The following is a 21,176-nucleotide window of genomic DNA, read 5'->3' on the forward strand; positions in this document are numbered from 1 at the left end:
TATCTTTTAATTTTAGAAAATAAGATAATAGCGAAAAGAATCGATTCGTTTCACAAAACAGTTCTTTTAATGTTAAAAGATATAAAACCGCTCAAATGAATCGTTTAAACAGTTCAGTGAATCGAATGCAATGTTAAAGTATAGGAAAACGACTCAAAAGAACTGATTGGAAATTCAAATCAACTCTTTGAGCCGATTTCAATGTTAAGAGATACGAAATGACTCAAATGAATCGTTTAGAAGTTCAATTCAACTCTTTGAGCCGATTTCAATGTTAAGGGATAGGAAACAGTTCAAAAGAATCGATTCATTTGACTTTATGATTCTTTTAACGCTAAGAGATAGGCAAACAGTTCATTGAGTCTTTTATTCGACTCAACTCATTTTCAACCAATCAGAGGATCGTTCATTCGATTCTCGACTCTTTTTCTCTCATTCAATTCATTTTCAACCATTCAGACATTTGCATTCATACGTATGTTCATTACCCAATCAGCGCAATGGTTTCATTTTCTATGGCTCTCACTCCTTGGCATAGAATAAACGATAACATAAAACTCTGCTTTACTTCATATTTACTGAAATTTATAAATTGAAAATTAACCATATGAATGAAAAAATTCGCTCTTTAATATTGAAGGACTGAAAAGTAATATCTGAGCTTTACAGCATTAATATCTTTTTTATTTGTAAGGAAGAACCGAAACTGGAGAAGACAGCTTTTTAGTTGTTGTTGCCCTTTTTAAATTGTTGTTTATCAATAGAATTTATTAATTTCGTAGATGAAAGGAAAAAAAGAGAGAGTGATGCATACAGTACGTATTACATTAATAGCATTTTCAATTCCCTTCATCCTTCAAGTGAGTCCATTTTATTAATCACCTCCGGAAACCGGTTGTGCGCTAACGTTGACATCGGGGTCATTCTCATTGGATGCGATTTTTCCGCTTGCGAAAACTCTCACACATACGAGTACCTTATTGGCTAGTTGTTCGCATGTAAATATTTTCAACCAATCAGATTGTCATTCACATGATACTCGAGTGAGAATGGACCTGTGTCTATTCGACTGACTTAGGATTTTATCAAGCTCCAATTGTATAAAGGAAATGCTGTATTAAATGCATATGCGGATGTTTAGTAAGTATAAGTACTAACTCTACAGTACTAACAGTCTTCTACCTCACGGTGCTCCGGTCTTTGGACAACAGAAGCTGCATACCCCCTCCCATGAATCAGTTGACAAATGAACCCGATGCTGCATCGTCCGTCGCGCAGAATAATCAGGTACGCGCTCAAGGTTTAGGCAGAGGACCTTGTCCGAAAAGTAAGTTACAGTCTCCCCACTCACTGAAGTCTTTGAAAATCTTACAGTGTAACATTAATGGCTTGACCACCCCAGCCACCAGAATCAAATTGGACCAATTGCTAAATATAGCAGAAGTTAATAATGTTCAAATTATAGCTATACAAGAAACTAAACTAAAAATGAAAACAATCTTGAAGTACAAAGGCTTTAATATCTATAGGAAAGATAGATCTACCACTGGAGGAGGAGGCTTAGATGTAAAAACTTACGAATTTTCAATGTATATCATCCTCCCAATCGAAAACAATTGCCTAATTGCTTTCCTGTATTTATGGACAAAAATACCATCATCCTCGGCGATCTTAACGCCAAACATTCTTATTGGGGATGTTCCAATGATAACGACAGAGGCTCTGACCTTATCCAAATCATTGATGACAACGACTTTTTGCTTCTCAACGATGGAACGCCCACACATACCTCCTTCAGTTACAACACTTCTGAGGCTTTAGACATAACCATGACCAGCTCAGACTTATTTCCCCAATGCTCCTGGACAGTCCAAGACAACATTGGAAGCGACCATCTCCCAATTATCACTGAATTTAAGAAAAGACAAAAGACGTCAAACTCTAATGAGAAATTCTGGAATTTCAAGAAGGCAAATTGGACCTGTTTCAGAGAATATTTGGATAAAGAATTGGAATCTCTTCAACTTTCGGAAGATGTAAACCAGTGCTGGCAGAATTTCAGAAGAATTATTCTTAAGTATGCTAAAGCCTTCATCCCTAGAGGAAATGTAAAAAGCTTTATACCGCTTTACTCCCAATCTACTGCCACTCTAGATCCCCTTTTTGTAAAAAGAAAACACCTCTTTGAATCTGCCAGATTGTTGGGAGTCAACTTGAGACCAGAGATTAGCAAAATCAATGCAGAAATAAAATTAGCTTACTCCCAACTTAAGAGATCTAGATGGAACGAAATTTGCAGTAAAATTGACTTTAGGACACCGGACTCAAAGCTTTGGAAACTGCTTAAAGGTATTAACAAAGAACAAACACAATATGAGGAATGCAACACAATTAAAGATGACAATGGCCAAATGTTTACAGATGATAAATCTGCTGCCAATGGCCTTGCTGCTCACTACCAACAAATCAGCAGACTCAACTTCTCAAACGAGGACAAGCCGGTAATGCACAAGGCAAGAAATATTGTTCATGGATGCCGAAGTACTGATTATGGTGATCCTTCTCTGGCTACTAAATTTAATATGCAAGAGTTACTGTTTGCATTGGCTTTTCTCGACCTTAGCAAATCCCCCGGTCCGGATGGAATTCATGGCTACATGCTCGAAAACCTTGGACCCTTTGGAAAACAAAAACTGCTTGACTTGATTAACCTTTCTTGGAGTAAGGGGCGTTTACCTCAGGAATGGAAAAAAGCCACCATCATACCAATCAAAAAACCTAATAAAGATTCTTGCTCACCTGGAGACTTTAGACCCATTGCATTAACCTGTACTACGAGTAAAATAATGGAAAAAATGGTCTTATTCAGACTCCATTTCTTTCTTGATAAGAGTAAATCTCTCCCTAGAGAGCAATTCGGATTCCGAAGAGGCCACAGCACCATGGACCAAGTTCTTCTCTTCGCCCAAACTATCAGAGATGCGCAGAACCACAGGCCAACCCATCACAGCGTTGCGGCTTTATTAGACCTCACGAAAGCTTTCGACAGAGTATGGAAGGACAAACTTGTTATAAAACTTCACGATTCTTACAACATCCGAGGCAATACACTGGCTTGGATTTCAGACTATCTTCATCACAGACATATCAGGGTGAAGTTTAATGGAACTCTCTCAAATTCAGTTCACCTCAGCCAGGGTGTACCCCAGGGAACTGTCCTCAGTCCAACTCTATTCACTCTGTACATGGCCGGAATAGAGAAAACTGTTTCTCTCGGGACTCGCATCGGAATGTTTGCTGATGATATTGCTCTTTGGGGTAGCGGTGACGACGTTACCGAGATTGAGTCGAGACTCAACAACTCATTAGAAGCCCTGTCCAAGTACGCAGATGAATTCAAATTGAGCTTCAACCCAACCAAATCGATAACCACCTTCTTCACTACTAATAAACGACTTTATAAATATGAACCATCTTTGTTTCTCAAACACCAGAAGCTCTCCTACGAGAAACACCCAAAATACCTAGGATACATTCTCGATCCCGAATTTACAAGTAACAAACATATTGATTATATTGTCTCGAAGGCTAGGAAGCGCCTAAATATTATTAAGTGTATCGCTGGTAGGGATTGGGGAGCAGATGCAACTACTCTTAGGACTTCCTACCAGGCTCTTGTTAGACCAATTCTTGAATATGGCTATCCTGTCTACTGCTGTGCTTCTCAATCTAACTTAAACAAATTGGAAAAGGTTCAACTGAGCGCCGCTCGCATCATCACTGGACTGAAACGTAGCTGCCCTTCAGAGATCGTTCTTTACGAAGCAGATCTGCAACCTCTAAATTTCAGAAGGCAAGCTAATTTAGTGAAATATTACAATAAACTTTCCAGTTTAGACCAAGGCAATTTAACTGCTATTTACCTAAATAATTGGACCTGCAATCAAAGGCTAAAGAAAAACAGTCCTTTTAGTCATGTCAAATCACAACTGTTAATCGCTGAAAATATTGAACCTCTTTATCTTCATAGCAATCTTAGTACTTGCTTGGATCTTTCCAATGTTAGTTTCCATGAAAGCCTCCCTACCATGCTTGACAAGAAAGACTGTGTGCCTGACTTCCTCAGACAATTGTCCCTGGAAATCATCAATAAAATCCCTCCAAACGACATCAAAATATTCTCTGATGGCAGTAAAATGGATAGACAGACTGGCAGTGGGGTATTTATTGAAACACCTCGAGAGAACTACACTCTTCATCAACGAAACCCCGATTTTTGCTCCGTCTTTCGAAGCGAACTAATTGCAATCAACAGGGGACTAGAGAAAATCTTGAGTGAAGGGCACCTTGGAAATACTTGGATACTATCTGACAGCCGTAGTTCAATTCAACACCTCAAAAATTGGGCCCTCATTGGAGATAAAACCAGTTTTTCGATCCTACAAAAAGTAAAGCTCATTTCCCAACAGCATGAGGTCCACTTTCAATGGATCCCGTCCCACGTCGATATCCACGGCAACGAGTTGGCTGACACTCTTGCAAAGAAGGGACTAGACCATCCAGTTCCCTCCACCTCAGAGCTTACATACCTTGAACTTTTTGCAAGGCAAAAGGCCCAGAACAAACAAAAGTGGCTGCTTCCACCTATTCACTACTGGTATAAAGCAGAAAGACCAGGACTCTCTCTATCTCTCCCTGGTGATAGGCAAACCAACACCTGCTTATCCCGACTGGCCAGTGGACACCTAAAAAGTCTCACATTTTCTGCAAATCAAAAAATCTTTCCTCTTTGCCCTAAATGCCAACAAAACCAGGCATCACCTGAGCACATCTTGAACTGTTTAGGGCTGGACTGGAATGACATTCATTCCTCTCCCATTCTGGTTTCGGATTTTCTGAATGTCAACGGATTCATTGATCTGGTCTGACCCCGTCAGACCAGATGGGAATTAGCAACAACAACAACAACAACTAACTCTGAATAAGCTTATAAAGTGTAGAATACAAAATATTGTACAAACAAAAAAAAAGAATCGATTCTTTTTCAAAAACGAACTTGATGAATCGATTCACAAAAAAGAGTTGATTGAAATATCGATTCGTTCGTTTTTCGCACATCACTAATTATGAGAATTTATTCTTAGTCAGCGGTAACAAAGAACTATACTCGTCGTCTTATAATCTAAATGCTATCGGAAGTTTCTTTAAAATTGTAAGTGAACACTTTTTGTGAGAACGCGTCTGTAATACAAATACTTCGATTTGCATGTGTAGAATACCATGGATTAACCCCAGTGAGAATGCCTTAAATCTTTTATTTTGAGTTACATATGTTGCAAATCATGCATTAAGAATTTCAAGAATAAAGGTAATTTTGAAGGTTAAGTTTGCAGTATTTTTTAATGTAAAATGTTTAACACCCTTGGCAAACACTTAAGGTAATTTTTTATGTTTCTGTCTGCTTTTTAATCTCATAATACTGTCACTTAAAATATAATAATAGTCTAAGACTTCCAAATTGACTGTTTCGCTTACGCTAAAAAAAATCTCCAAATGAAAGTGGTGCTGTTAGCAGCTCTTTTCTCGGCTCTAATTTATGATCTATTAGTTAGTATACGATTGAAAAGAATACGAAATGCGTTTCCAAAAAATTGAAATATTTATTTCCATATAAAGAATTTCTACAATAAAGGTAATCCTAGACATATACCTTTACAGTGCTGATTTTAAAACAAACACTTTACAAGACCTGGCTTCTTATGTGTGCCACTATCACGTCAAATACTATGTAATTTTCAACTACTAATGCACGGTATTCCTTACACTGATTTCCGGGATTCTTATAAATTGACACTTTTTTTAAACGACTACCATTATTTACCCCTTGGAGACGGGTGATTCGGAAAAGTATTCGTACAAAATCAGAATCAAGTTGTAATTAAATAAAAAACGGTAACTTAAATGTAGTCGTTTCTAAATTGACAGACTTACTTTTGCTTTTACTTTACATATTGTTAGTTTAATCATTTATATAATCAATCTTTCTTTTCTTTATTTATAAAAAATTGGACACCTGAGCCGCGCAGAAGGCCCATATCCCATACATAATGAAATAGTATAAAAAGTTAAAGTTAAAGACATTTTGAGTTCAGCAGTCTATGGTGTGGCTGTTACAGGGAGACAAGAACCTTGCTTGTATAACTGAAAGAAAATGAAAATAATAAGAGCAACTTCCGGTAATCTGCGGATGGCTGTAGTATGATTGTCAACGTGAAGTAACATAGGTCAGGATTTCAGTATTAGCACTTTATATAATCAATGTTAATTCAAAGTATGACTAATTAGTTTTATTTTGAACAAAGTAATGGTGAATTAAATAAATAAAACAATTATAACTCCACCCACAAATAATCTGATGAAGAAATACTTTGATTACCAGTTTTATATTTTTATCCTGATTAATATGGTTTTATGCTGGCACGTATTTGTGACAGTCGGCACGAAAGGGTTAATAACCAAATTAAAAAAAATTGAAAATATTTATTGATTGAGTAAAGAAATTTGTTTTTCCACGAACTGTCAACACAGTAAAAAAATTTTGAAAAAGAGATGAAAAAAATTAGACACTGTTCCTTTCTCATGAATTACATCAGGGAAAACCAGCAATCTTACTAGTTATTTCTTCAGTGCATTTGCAATTATAAACAATGCCCAGGTTGCTATATTTAATACTTTTCAAAAAAAAAATTAGATTTTGCATGCCATGCCGAAATTTTATTTCATTTTATAAACGTTGTTGAACAGCAGACTCATTTATTGAGTTTGCGACTATCAATGTTCAACTCCGTAGCGTTGTAACTTTGAACCCAAGTCAGAAGATAAAGGATCTCCTGGATCAATTATGGAGAGAAATTTGAATTCGTGCAAGACTTTTGATCAAACTAACCCGCATTTGCGTTACGTGAAGAGGGAAACTACCCACGGTTAGCTTATTGGCAAGGAGGCTCCAACCCATGATCCGTCTACCACTGTGGATATTTAACGTCATCACTGTGGTCGTTGCGAGCCGGGTGAGAAATTCGTATCGACTAGCCATTACTGGGATTCAGATCACTTCATTGAAAAGTTTGAGAGCTATCCCCTGAGACACCATGTCTTGCAATACCGACATTGTCGTTCACACTTACATAAGATAGAATATCATAGTATGGAGTTTTCAATAGTTTTTTATATTAAGGATAATGAACATATTTTGATGATTTTACGCTATTTCTGAATTATCACTGTAAGAAAATTGCAAAATACATAAAACAAGTAGGCTGATAAAGTTGATTGATATATACTTTCAAATATATTGATAACGAGAAGGTTACCATTCTTTTATTTATATGGTTTTTGTTGAAATTTACTTTAGATTACAGAAAAGAGAAACGAAATTTTCTTATCTACCGCAACAAAATATTAATTATAATTAATATATATTTTATCAACTGTATCACGATACTGTGTGCACAATCGTATGCCATTAAAATTAAATAATAAATCTACCAGTGAAAACTTCAGGTGGTAGATGTAATGAGTTCATTATGAGAGTTTTGAATATTAACGATCAAGTTCATTTTTTGATGCTGTTTCTGAATTATCGCTGTAAAAAGTATTGCAAAGCGCATAAAATTTTACTCTTTTGCCTGTAAGTGCTCAGCATGCTCCGGAAGATTTTTATTTTTACTAAGATTGTTATTCTCTCGCAAATATATTGATAATGGTTAAATGATATAGTTGATTGATATATGCTTACAAATATATTAATAACGAAATGGTTACCATTCTTTTATTTGTATGCTTTTTGCTGAAATTTACTTTAGGTTGTAGAAAAGAACATATTTTAATTTTTTTTTTCATTCCTTTAGATGAAATTAATCCTCTTTGTTGCAGCGAAGCCCATTATGGGGGGAGGAGAGGCAGAGATGTAATGTAATCTATCCCAACTATTACTCTCTTCTCAGATTAAGATCAACATTATCTATTTATTCTTCACTCCGCTGTAAATATGTATATACTAGTTTTTCAGTTTCGTTTTTACTCACTCCGTTGTAAATTCGTAAATATTTATTTTTTCGACTATGTAAAGAGCTTACTTTTTCTGTTATTCAGACTTCTTGTAATCACACTAGCATCTTATCAATTATTATTCAAATCATTTGTTTTTTTACATATATCATACATTTTACTGTTCTGTATATTAGTCATTCGACCGCTGAATTTTGCAATTTTATCTCATGTGAATAAACTAGTGCCGCAAGTCTGGTACTTCTATCAATAAGCTTTCATTAAATCATTAGAAAAGGGAAACGAAATTTCCATTATCTACCACACCAAAATAATAATTACATTGAATATAGACTTTATTCATGTGTTAAGCAACTCTTTTAGGGTAGCATCATCGATGGTGTCAAAAATTCCAGGGTGACCCTCGCCGTCGAATTTGGATGTGTGTCATTGGCATTCAAGACGTTGTGATCGAGCTCTGTGACTATGTCTTTCCAGCGATGTGCACGTGGAGGGAAGCGGCGGACTGAAAGACCAGTGCAGCGTTCTCTCGACCTCAACGAGAAATTCAACCTACTTAAGACTGAAAAGGAAAGCCGTCAGTTTTTCGACAATTTCCTTGATCCATTTTCTGAAAATGATATAATTGATATTATGATTGAACAATCAGAAGAGAAACTGAAATGGCAACGGGAAAATTGCAAACCACCATATATGGACGAATATAAACTTATCGCCTTAAGGAAGAAAAGGAAAGAACTTTGTCCTGTGGAACCCATGAAAACGACCATGTCATTGGCGTAGCGAGGGGTGGGCAAGGAGGGGCATCATGCCCCAGGCGCTACTCACAAAGGGGCGCCAAATGATCCGCAAAACAAAAAATTGCTGGATAATTTTTTTTTATTATAATTGATTTCTGGAAAATATATTTTAAATTTAGTGCCAGTGTAATATAATAAATGTTAATTCATAAATATTATTCATAATATTTAATTCACAATGTCACTTTAATAGTCTAAATCAAACTGTAATAATATATTCATAATAGAAATGGCACGTCTTTTCTACTTTCAGACCTGTGTCTGTTAGCACTTCCTTAGGGCATCTAAGCTGTGTGGTTACATAAATTATCTCCTAATATGTTATAATAAATATCTGCAGTGTACAAAGTACAAACATTCTTTCTTTCAGAACACTATTTATTTTTATTTGTATAAACGCAATGTAGCTTACGCTTGTTATTTTAAAACGATAACAATAACACTCTAATGTACAGTCACGGAAAAAAAGTGCCGGAAAATAACAACTAAAGGATCGTCTATTTTTTAATATAGATACTTCTCAAACACACAACAAATACAGCGTTTTGTCGTTTCTAGGAAGGGACACAAACAACGCCGTATTTGCTGTGTGCCTGAGAATTATCTGTTTTTTTAAAAAAAGATTATTTGTTACTTTCCGGATATTTTTTCCGTGACTGTACATATCCGTGACATTTGCGACAGGTTGTGGAAGTCAGCAACAAATTAGTGAAATACCCGAAATAGTAACTTTTAAGTTATTTTGGGTGTGTATTTTTCAGTTTTGCGTCCTTGTCATTGCGCTCTGCTTAGAATAAAAATGAAATGTTATTAAATATTAAAATATCAGCATAAATTATATTGTATATTTCACTATGTTACTACCTTTCAAGTTCAAGTCATTCTTGGTAACTTAACTAATAAATCAAATAAGATTACTTACTACATCTACTCGATGATTCTATTATTAAGTGAATAGAGTATGAAAAAATTTGTTAACAGAAAAATTTGTTGTTCTCATATTTGTCACCACAGATTCAAAATGAATTCATTCATCTTCTGGCATCTACAGTTCGAAATCAACTAATAAACGATATCGAAGGAAATAAATACTATGGGTTTTCGTTTGATTCAACTCCTGATATCTCTCATCGAGAACAAATGTCCCAAGTCGTTAGGTATGTAGATGCTGATTTTATCAATAAAAAAGTTTCCACCAAAGAATCTTTTTTTGGGTTTATTGAAATACATGCTAAAGATGCAGCCTCGATCGAAAATATAAGTTTAGAGAAATTAAATTACGATCAAATTTCATTAACAAACTGCAGATCACAATGTTACGATAATGCTGCCGTGATGGCAGGTCACACATCTGAAACGCGATGGAGCGCCAGAATACAAGCGGTTAGCGTTATCATCTATGGGCTAGAGAATATAAAAGAACTATTAGAAAAATTAGCAGAGCACACTACCACTTCAAGTGACAACAGAAGTGAAGCTACAATTCTGATGCAAAATATACTAACCTTTAGTTTTATAACTTTAGTTCATTTCTGGTATGAAATCTTAAGAAGGATTGATCGTGTGCAGCTCAGATTACAAGATCCTAGAATGAATTTTAGAGAAGTGTTCTATGATCTTGAATCATTAGCGACTGAACTAGCCGAAATTTGAGACAAGCTCTGTGAAGAGGCAATAGAAAAAGCGGAGTCTCTTTGTGAAAAATGGGATATGGATACAACTATACGTGCCTGGAGAATTGGCTATGGTGGTCTTTCCGCAGAAAGTGAAATTTCTCGCGTTATGAAAAGCACTCTTGATCGTCTCCAACAAGAAATGTGTACACGATTAAGTGATCTTAATTTCAAATTTGGATTTCTACTAGACGTTGAAATTTTATTAAACAAGGATAATGTCGACCTCAAAAAAAAATTTTAAAAATTTGGGTGAATTTTATAATACAGATTTCAATGTAATAGAACTTTTTATCAAAATACGTGACAGCAAAATGTTACTCCGCAGTAGAAAAGAAATTGAACCTAAAACTCCATTAGAATTTCTTACTTTTATAATCAATCTCGAATGGAGAAGATGTTTTTCCAAATCTGAGAGCGGCACTTCAAGTACTCCTGACTAGGACTAGGTTATAAATCGATGTATCGAGACATATCGATTTAACGCACATATCGGCAAGACGATACAGCGACTGTCATTCAAGGCGATACATCAGAAATCTAATTTAAGCCGTCGAGTAAAGACAACGAGCGCGAAACGATATAGCGATATAAGACACGCAAGGATATAAGAAAACGATATAGCGATATAAGACTCTTCTCTTACGTTCCGATGTCGACTCGCGCTGTGGAAGACGATGTTTGTTTCGTTATGTTGAAATGGCCTTGATTGGTGAACTGTAGAATCAGCACCTCTTAGTTTTTTTTTTTTATTGTAGCGACTTGATATCGTTTCTTGTAGATTATTTTCAGTGGGACTAACTTCGTGATTGCCGATGTTACCTTGTTCTGAAGGCAATCTATTATTGAAAAGAATATATAAAGAGGAGTTTCTTCATTAATTAGATAAGTTTTCTTTAACAAAACTTTTTTTTATTTTTAAATGAGAAAATTTCGGAAATCTAATTTAAGGCGCCCATAAAGAATTAAATTTGTTAGGTTATTTTTTTACTTTCTTTTAACTTATTAAAAACTTTTTGGATAAAACTCCTAATAATTTAATAGGTTTTTATTACTGATTTTAAATTTATAAATCTTGTTGTTTTTATTTTTAGAAATAAAGTTTAAACAAAACTTATTTTTTGTCATTTGGATTTGGACATAAATCACTCAACTTTGTTTATTCAAAAAAAATTTGAAAGGTTTGCGTATTTTATTCATTTTTTAAAATCATTTAGCACTTCGTTTTATTAAAGAGTATAATAATTTTTTTTAAAAATATTCTTTTCATATTATTTGTTAATTAGCTAAATATATTATCGAATATCACAATTCTTTTGTTTTTATTTTTAAGAAATTAAACCTTACTTTGTTTTTCGCTCATAATTAGGTCAAAATTCAATTTAATTTAATTATTTATTTGAAATAATAACAATAAAAAATACTGTTTTAAAAGCGTTTTTTTTTTCTAAAATTTATTTAGCATGTTGTTTTAAACATACAAATAATTTTTAACGAACTTATTTTTTAAATTTTCTTTCTATACTGTTAGGTAAATATATTGATAAATTTCAATTTTATTTATTTTTTTATTATTTATATTTAAATTAAGAAATATTTCATTTATTTGCGTGATCATTTTTAGAAAATGTAACAAAACTTGCATTTACTTTTTTATTTAGAAATTGAACATTAAGATCGGACCTTATAATTATGTAATTAATTATGCATAATAGTACAAGAAAATATTAATTTGTAAAAAACGCTTTAAAAAAAAGTTTTTAACACTTTGTTTTAAGCGTATTATGAATTTCTAAACAAACATTTCAATAAGTATTTTAAGTAAGATTTGTACATTGTAGTCAATTTATTTAATATCTTTCCTAAGCAAAACATATATATCTTCAAATTTATAAATTGATTTGAATCAATCTGAGTATGGAGTTTTGATAGAAATATGACTTTCTGTGCCTTACAAGTAAACGAAATTCAAAAATACTATATCGCGATACATCGCTGTTTTGCATCGCGATATATAATTTCTGATATCGCGCAGTCCTACTCCTTACTAACTCAGTATCAATTGCTAGCTGCAAACGTTAATTCAGCAAATTAAAATTAATTTTGACAAATCGCCTAAGTGACCTAGCATTTTTAAGTGTGGAAAGAGAAAAATTTTAAATGATCAATTCTGATGATATTATTGATACATTTGCTTCATCAAAAGCACGGAAAATTTAGACATAGTAATTAGTTTTGTTAATACATTATAATCGTATGATTATTTAATACATGTATCTCCTTAGAGATAATAAATATTTACTTTTTTATTCTTTTAAAACTGCGTGTTTTTAAAATATTTCTTTATAAATATGTAAAATAAATAATAGATGTCTTTTGAACTAATTCTAGATTATCATATACATTTCAAAATCTAGTCTTGTTCTCTCAACTACATTTTTTGTCTCAAATTTAAAGCCTAGCTTGAGTCTATGACTTTATTTATTTATTAATTTGCGAGTATATTTTACACATAATATTATATGGTTTTCGAATGGGGGGGGGCGCTAAAAGGGTATTGTGCCCCGGGCGCGAGTTAAGCTCGCTACGCCACTGGACCATGTCCATAGAAACTGTAAAGACAGTACAAACAGTAACGCTTACGGAGACTGCAGTAACAGTTCCTTCCTGTGAGCCACAACTGGAAAATACTCAAATCGAGCTCACGGCAGACAAGCGGGTAGAAAAGGAGCCTGATATCCCTGCTTCTTCTCCCAAAAGACTGAAAAAGAAAAGCCATAGCACCGGCAATACCCAGGAGCCTTCAACAACTTGCCCTGAAACTACTTCAGAGACAACTCACTCTAACCCTGAATCGACGGAGCCATCTCCACCGGCCAAACCCACTTTCCTCCCAAGAAAACTTAAATTTCTCGTGCGGGGACTTAATGTAGACCACCGTACCGATGATCTTCGGAGAGATATTGACGAAAATGGTCGACAACCCATCAAAATTGAGCAACTGAGGAAGAGGTGTGGTGACGGATACAAGCCCCTCCCCCTTTTTCTAGTGACACTGCAAGATTCCCAAGAACATCGAGACTTTATTGACACCATGTTTCTTCTATCTCATCCTGTCCAAATAGAGAAATTTCATGGAGGGCGTTATGCCATACAATGTTACAAATGTCAAAAATTTGGACACACTCAAAAATCATGTTCAAATGAGCCAGCATGCATGAAATGCGCAGGAGAGCATTTCACTTACCAATGTATGAAGCCTCTCTCCCTTCCTGCCAGGTGCATAAACTGCCAAGGCGATCACCCTTCCTTCCTGCTATACGGGCTGTGGTGCTAGGCCGAAAAGACACCAGCGCACCTTCACGAAGAAACCTCAAGATGCCCCCAGCAATGTAGCTAGATTCCTGAACATTCTCAAAGAACTCCAGGAACTGTTGAATGACGAGAAAATAGTCGCTCTACTCATCTCCTTGCTCTCAACCCAAAAGATGTAGATATGGAGCCCCACCATCATGCCTGCTACACCTCACATGATTCCTTTCTTAATTTTTACCTCATTTCAGATTCTATTCCGAGCCTACATCACATCTTTCCTATGTATGTTCCCGTCATGGGATATATTTTAAGATGAATGGGAAAAGGGCCATTTAGGCCTCAGATGCCCAGTTCTACAACAACGAACGAACGAGTAAAGAATATGTATATACGTATATATATTTTTTTCTTCCTCTAGATGAAATTACTCTTCTGTGCACCTGCGACGCTCATTATGGGGGGAGGAGAGGCTGAGAGGTAATGTAGTCTATCCCAACTTTTACTCTCTTCTAAGATTAAGATCTACATAATCTATTTTTCGCTCCACTGTAAATATGTGTATACTAGTTTTTCGATTTTGTTTTTACTCACTATGTTGTAAATTTGCAAAACATTTAGTTTTTCGACTTTATAAGTAGCTTAATTTTTATGTTATTCTGACTTCTTGTCATCGCACTTGTATCTTATCAATTATCTTATATATATATATATATATATATATATTAAATTTTACTGTTCTGTATGTTAGTCATTCGACCGTTGGATTTGGCAGTTTAATCTCAGATGAATAGGCTAGTGCCGCAAGGCAGGTACTTCGATAAATGCGCTCACGTTAAAGTATCAAAAAAGAGAAACCGAAATTTATTTATCTACCACACCAAAATATTAATTATAATTAATATAAATTTCGATCATTGCAATATATCAGAGGTCATAAATTATAGATTTTTAATTTAAACAATACGTCCGCCATTGAAAACTTCAGCTGGTAGATGTATTAATGTGTAAATTATTGGAATTTATTCTTAGTCAGCCGTAAAATTCAGCTCATAGAAATTGACTCGTCTGCATGTAATCCAAATCCTAGCTGCTCTGAATTTGTATAATTGTTTAGGTTTCTTCTAATAAGTAGGTGGACACTTTTTTGTGAGAACACGTTTTTAGTACAAATAAAGCATTAATTTGATTTTTGTGTATAGAATATCATGGATTGACACCTATTAGAAGGCTTTAAATCTACACATGTTGCAAATCATGTATCCAGAATTTTTAGAATAAAGGTAATTTTAAAATGCGCCTTTGCAGTATTTTTTTAATTCAAAATGTTTAACACACTTGGCAAACTCTTAAGGCAATTTTTTTTAGCTTTTTGACTACTTCTTAATCTTATAATACTGTTTCTTCAAATATTATAATAGTCTAATACTTTCAAATTGGCTGTTTCGATCCCACTAAAAAAAATTCAAATGAAAACGCTGTTGCTAGCAGCTCTTTTCTCGGCACTAATTTATGATCTATTAGTTAGTATATGATTCAAAAGAATATGAAATACATTTCCCAAAAAAAATGAAATATTTATTTCCTTATAAAGAATTTCTACAATAAAGGTAATCCTTGATATATACATTTGCAGTGTTGCTTTTAAAACAAACAATTTAAAAGGCCTGACTTCTTATGTGTGAAACTCTCACGCCAAATACTATGTAAACATAAAGTTTTCTTCTGTACAAAATTTTAGCTGCAACCACTGCTGACATTTTTCAATTTTTTTAGCTAAAGTTAGCTGCTACGTTCTTGAAAATTTCTTGATCTATTTGCTGGGAGTCACAGCAAAATAAGTTTAAAACAAATTCCCAAATTAATCATTAGGTAAAGAACTTCTACAACGAAGGAAACCTTTGAAATACGTTACCTTTCAAAACACGGCATAGTATAAGTTAAAGATACATTGCGTCACGTAACTTCCAATACACTTTTAGAAATTAAATTTTTGCTGTGGTGAATTTATGTCTTGTCTCCAAACCTAGAGGTAATTCCTTTAGACTGAGAAAAGGCGTGAATTTCCTGTACTCCAATGGCACCTGCAAAAAAGTCACTAAATTTAATATTTCTTTCAAGATCTATAAAAATAAATTAGTAAAATCAAAGGTTATTTACTTTTGTTGTTGAATGAGTTTTGATTCTATAACGATGCAATATGTTTGCCGTACATAATTTGATTTCCATCAGAGCGAATCTCATCCCCAAACAGTTTCTTGGTCCTTCGCCAAATGGTAAATAGGCGTACTGAAAATGCTTTTGCGGAGATGAATCCATGAATCTAGAAACAAATAAAATGGAATTCGATAATCATGTTCAAAAAGGATGAAAGAGTGACATTATGAGAAGCTTACATTAATATAAAGATATCAGCTATGGCGTTTTCTTTTTATAAAGTAGTTTTTTATGCTGATTTCAGGAAAACCGTTATGGTCTTTACTACAGGTTTTGAAGACATTAGACAGACTTTGGAAATTTACGTTACATTCCGTACGCTTTCATCCGTAAGATTTGAAGCATGCTTTTTTTTTTAATCTTGCTAACCGTTCCGTAGTGCAAGCTTCAAGGACTCTGACCATTTCTGCTAAAAATTGTTTGTTTTTTTAAAATTTATTTAAACTTAGCTTCAAATTAACATTAAAGCCGTGTTCCAAATTGATCAAATAAAACGCCAACACAAAATGAAAATGAAGGATTCGTTATTACGAAATGTTAAAATGAATTTTGTGATGTTACAACAATCGGTTGATTTAATTTTTTTAAAAATTATATGCGTTAGTTTAAAATTTTGGTCGTCGAATTGTAATAGGTCCTTAAGAAACTAAATATTTTTGGTTATTTGAAATTAGAAAATATATTTTCTTTAATTATACAATTTAGTTTAGTTTAACTTCCATAATATCCACGTTCCATTATAAATGTTCGTTTTGGATATGTGGTCGAAAGTAAGATAATATTCCACAACGATAAAGTGATTAAATTTGAGGAATTCTTAAAAATTTCTTTTTCATTCACGTAAATTTGATACTTTTTCATGGACACAACTGTATTTTACTAGAATTGAAGCATGAGCACTTCAGGAGCAATTACTTCAAATCATACGTACGGCGGCATACGGAATGAAACGTAAGAGTATGAAATCTACTCCTTTTTAAAAAACTCCATTTTCATGGACCAGTGTTCAATTTCCATGGAATTTACTTAAACGAGGTGCAACAACTACACATTTTCGCCACACATACAAGGAACTTGCGAAAAGTTTTACAAAAGGAATAATTTTCGCCAGAACCACCTAAAAAAGCCAAAAGAAAAGCAAGGAAAAAGAGCACTGGAAAATAGCATAGGTAAACAGCACTACTTGAACACCTACATGAATTTACTTCTTCAATAAGAATACACTGTGTGAGTTCGTTGCCAGACTCAAATTTACAACCTATATAATTTACTGTTCCACGAACGGTAACCGCAATTCTGATTATTTACATTTACATAGCATAGCATAGCATTCGCCTCCAAGAAAATTATGATCCACGTTTCACCTCTCGGGATTAAATATTTCAGGATTTTGAAAATATTCATCGTCATAATGCATTGCGTAAAGTGGAAAAAGTATAATCATCCCCTTTGTCACCACTATCCCTGTGTCTCCTAATTTGTAATCTGCAGTTGCTACTCTACCTGACCTAAACAAATAAATTAATAAAAAATAAATTCAATCTAAATGGAATGTTTTAATATTAATCTTTCACAATTTTTGATCCTTTTGCTTAGTATGCTCTGGAAAATTTTTGTTTTCACTATTCTTATTATTCTCTCACAAATGTATTGATAATGTAGATTGATATGTACTTACAAATATATAGATAGCGAAATGGTTACCATTCTTTTATTTATTTGGTTTTTGTTGGAATTTACTTCAGATTACAGAAAAGTAAAACGAAATTTGTTTATCTACCGCACCAAAATATTAATTAAAATTAACATGTATTTTAATCTTTGTAACTTTAGTTAGCGTTAATAATTTTCGATTTAGAAATAATACATCCGCCAGTGAAACTTTTGATGGTAGATGTATTGAGTGCGTATTGAGAATTTAATCTTAGTCAGCGGTAAAATTAAATGCATAGAATTTGACTTGTTGGTATCTAATGCAAATGCTACCTGCTCAGAAATCATATAATTGTTTCGGTTTCTTCACTATCATATGGTGGAAACTTTTCATTGAGAACGCGTTTTTAGTACAAATAAAGCATTAATTTGGTTTGTATTGTGCGTGTAGAATATCATAGATAAACCACAGTTTGAAAGTCTTAAATCTTTTATGTTGAGTTTCATATATATATTGAAAATGAAGCCGTGAGGGGTCAGTTGTTTGCTGACCTTGCAAAGATATGAGGTTCAATTCTCAGCGGAGGCTTTTTACAATGACAGTTGACCACTAAGGTGACATTGTCGACCCTCAACTTCCATGTCCTGATATTTTTGCAGGAATGCTTTATGCTTTTTTTCTTTTTTTAAACCAATAAATGAAATCTGGTATTCTATAGCTTTATATAGAATGCCTAAAATTGACCAACAGAGTTCCAAATGATTATTATGATATTAGTTCCAAATGATATTTTATGCGCTACCGCCAAGCATTTAATGAAATGCTTAATGACAAACCGGCAAAAGCGGGACGTACAATTCCTATTGAAATGGATCCGCGAATTAGGTAAGATCAAGTATTTGTGTATAAATGCAACAATAAATTTGTTTCCCAATGTAATTATTATGGTCTGGTTAAATTGAAAAGTATTAATTTCAATGGAAAATTCTGGCAGGAAAGGAATGCGCCCAATTTTACAAGGATATTTAAGTGAAAGAGAATTTGTACCCACCAATATGTATGTATCAGATGTACCGTTTAGTTTTGGTGGATAGTTTCTCTATAAGTTTAAACATGTATGCACATGCTTTTTTCCGCTATATATGCTCTTTAAGCTACAACATTACCATTGAGTTAAATACTCTACAACATTCTGTAAAATGAGGCTCTTGTTTTCGTGAATATAACCTTATTGTGGACCTAATAATTGCCTCAAAATACTTTATAAGTGATAGAAGAAATGTTATTTCTCGTTTCTTCCACAAGAGTATGAATAGTTGAATGAAATCAGTTTGAATATGAGAGAATGAAATGCCAATTTGATTTTAAACTATAATTCAAAACAATGTGGCATTTCATACTTTTATACAAAACAACGAAATTATCGTTAAATTTAAAAAGCAAAACATGGTAAAATTAGCACAAATTTAGATAAGTAAAAACTATAGTAATATGTTGTTTGGAAAAAAAAGCAAGGTGGCATTCTAGACATTTATACAAAACAACGAAATTATCTCCAAATTTAAAAACAAAACATTGTAAAATTGGTACAAATTTAGATAAGTTAAAAAGTATAATAATGTATAAGTTGTTTTAAAAGAAAAGCAAGGTGGCATTTTATACTTTTACCCAAAACAGCGAAATTATCTTTAAATTTAAACACAAAACAAGGTAAAATTAGCACAAATTTATAGGGTTGTTCGATAATTAATGTCGCTTTTTTTTCATGTTTTCCAAAGTGAATTTTTTTATATTAACAACAAACATTAATCAATGATATATTGACCATTCTGTTGGATTACTATTTGCCACCTTTCGGTAAGTTGAAAAATTCCACGTTCGAAAAAGCTTTGATTTTTAGAAGCGAAGAACTGGTCCAACTCATTTTTAATAGCCTGATCGGAATCGAAAGTTTAACCATTCAAATGGCTTTGAAGGAATCGAAACAAATGGTAATCCGATGGTGCTAAGTCAGGGCTATAGGGTGGATGTGGCATCAGTTCCCAATTCAGCTCCATTAATTTTTGACGAGTTATCAAAAATGTGTGGGGCTGGCGATATAATGACGAAACATAACTCTTTTGCGATTGGTCAGCTCAGGGTGTTTTTTCTTGATTTCTTTGTTCAATTTCGATAGTTGACGACAGTAGACATTTGAATCAATAGTTTGATTCCTTGGAAGCAGCTCAAAGTAGACTATCCCCTTGCAATCCCACCACGCAGAAAGCATAATCTTCTTTTGGTTATATTGGCTTTGGATGTCGATTGTGGGGGTTCATCTTGCTTGGTCCATGATCGGTTTCGGACTACGTTATCGTAAACAATCAATTTTTTATCACCCGTTATGATTCTTTTCAGAAATGGGTCGTTTTTGTTACGATTCAGCAAAGTTTCGCATATGTTAATGCGTTTGGTGAGGTGGATTTCCTTTAATTCGTGAGAAACCCAAACATCTAGTTTGTTTACGTAACCAAGCTGTTGTAAATGCAAGTAAACGGTTGAATTCGATATGTCGAGCTTTTCTGCTATCTCTCGAGTTGTCATACGCCGGTTAGCTTCGATTAACTCCTTTATTTTGTCGTCATCAGTAGTGGTTGGACGACCAGTATGTGGTGCATCTTGCACATTAAAATTTCCAGCACGAAAGCGAGCAAACCAACGCTGACACTGGCGTTCAGTAAGGCAGTCCTCACCATAAACTTCACACAATTTCTTCCGAGCTTGCACCTCATTTTTGCCCTTTCGGAAGTAAAACAATAAAATTTTTAACCAACTTGTTGTTGACACTCTGGTTTTGACTAAAGAAAGTCTAATCTTTAAAATAGAATACAATAATATAAGCCACGCAATCACTACTGCATTAAATATGCAATTCAAATCATCTATGAGAAAAAAAAGACATTAATTATCGAGCAACCCGATATATCTAGGAAAGTGCCTCTTAATATTTGGATTTAGGAAGACGTGCCTGTCTCTAGGACGAGATGAAAAGAAACTCGATTATTCAGGAAAACTTGCATATCCGTATGGAGAATAAATACTATGATTTTATCAACTACATCACTTTTAATAATCCTTTCAAGCGGAGACAACCAATAATCAAAATAGACGGTAACGGAATAAAATCAGTAAATCACATCAAATACCTAGGTATAGTATTAGATCATCATCTAAACTACCTAGAACACATTAAATCACTAAGAACAAGAGCCACAACACTACACAATAATCTCATAAAACTAGCCCCAAGGACCTGGGGCATTAATACTAAAATGCTCAAACATAGGTACAAGACTGTGGCAGAAAAAGCCTTTACGTGCACTGTAGCAGCATGGGGTACAGAATTAAATAGAACCGCGATCAAAGAGCTGCACAAGGTGCAGCGGCCCCTACTAGTCAGAATAGCATGAT

Source organism: Parasteatoda tepidariorum, chromosome 5 (genome assembly GCF_982258835.1).
Source record: "Parasteatoda tepidariorum strain Cologne lab strain chromosome 5, Ptep-v5.0, whole genome shotgun sequence".
NCBI classification, from domain to species: Eukaryota; Metazoa; Arthropoda; class Arachnida; order Araneae; family Theridiidae; genus Parasteatoda; species Parasteatoda tepidariorum.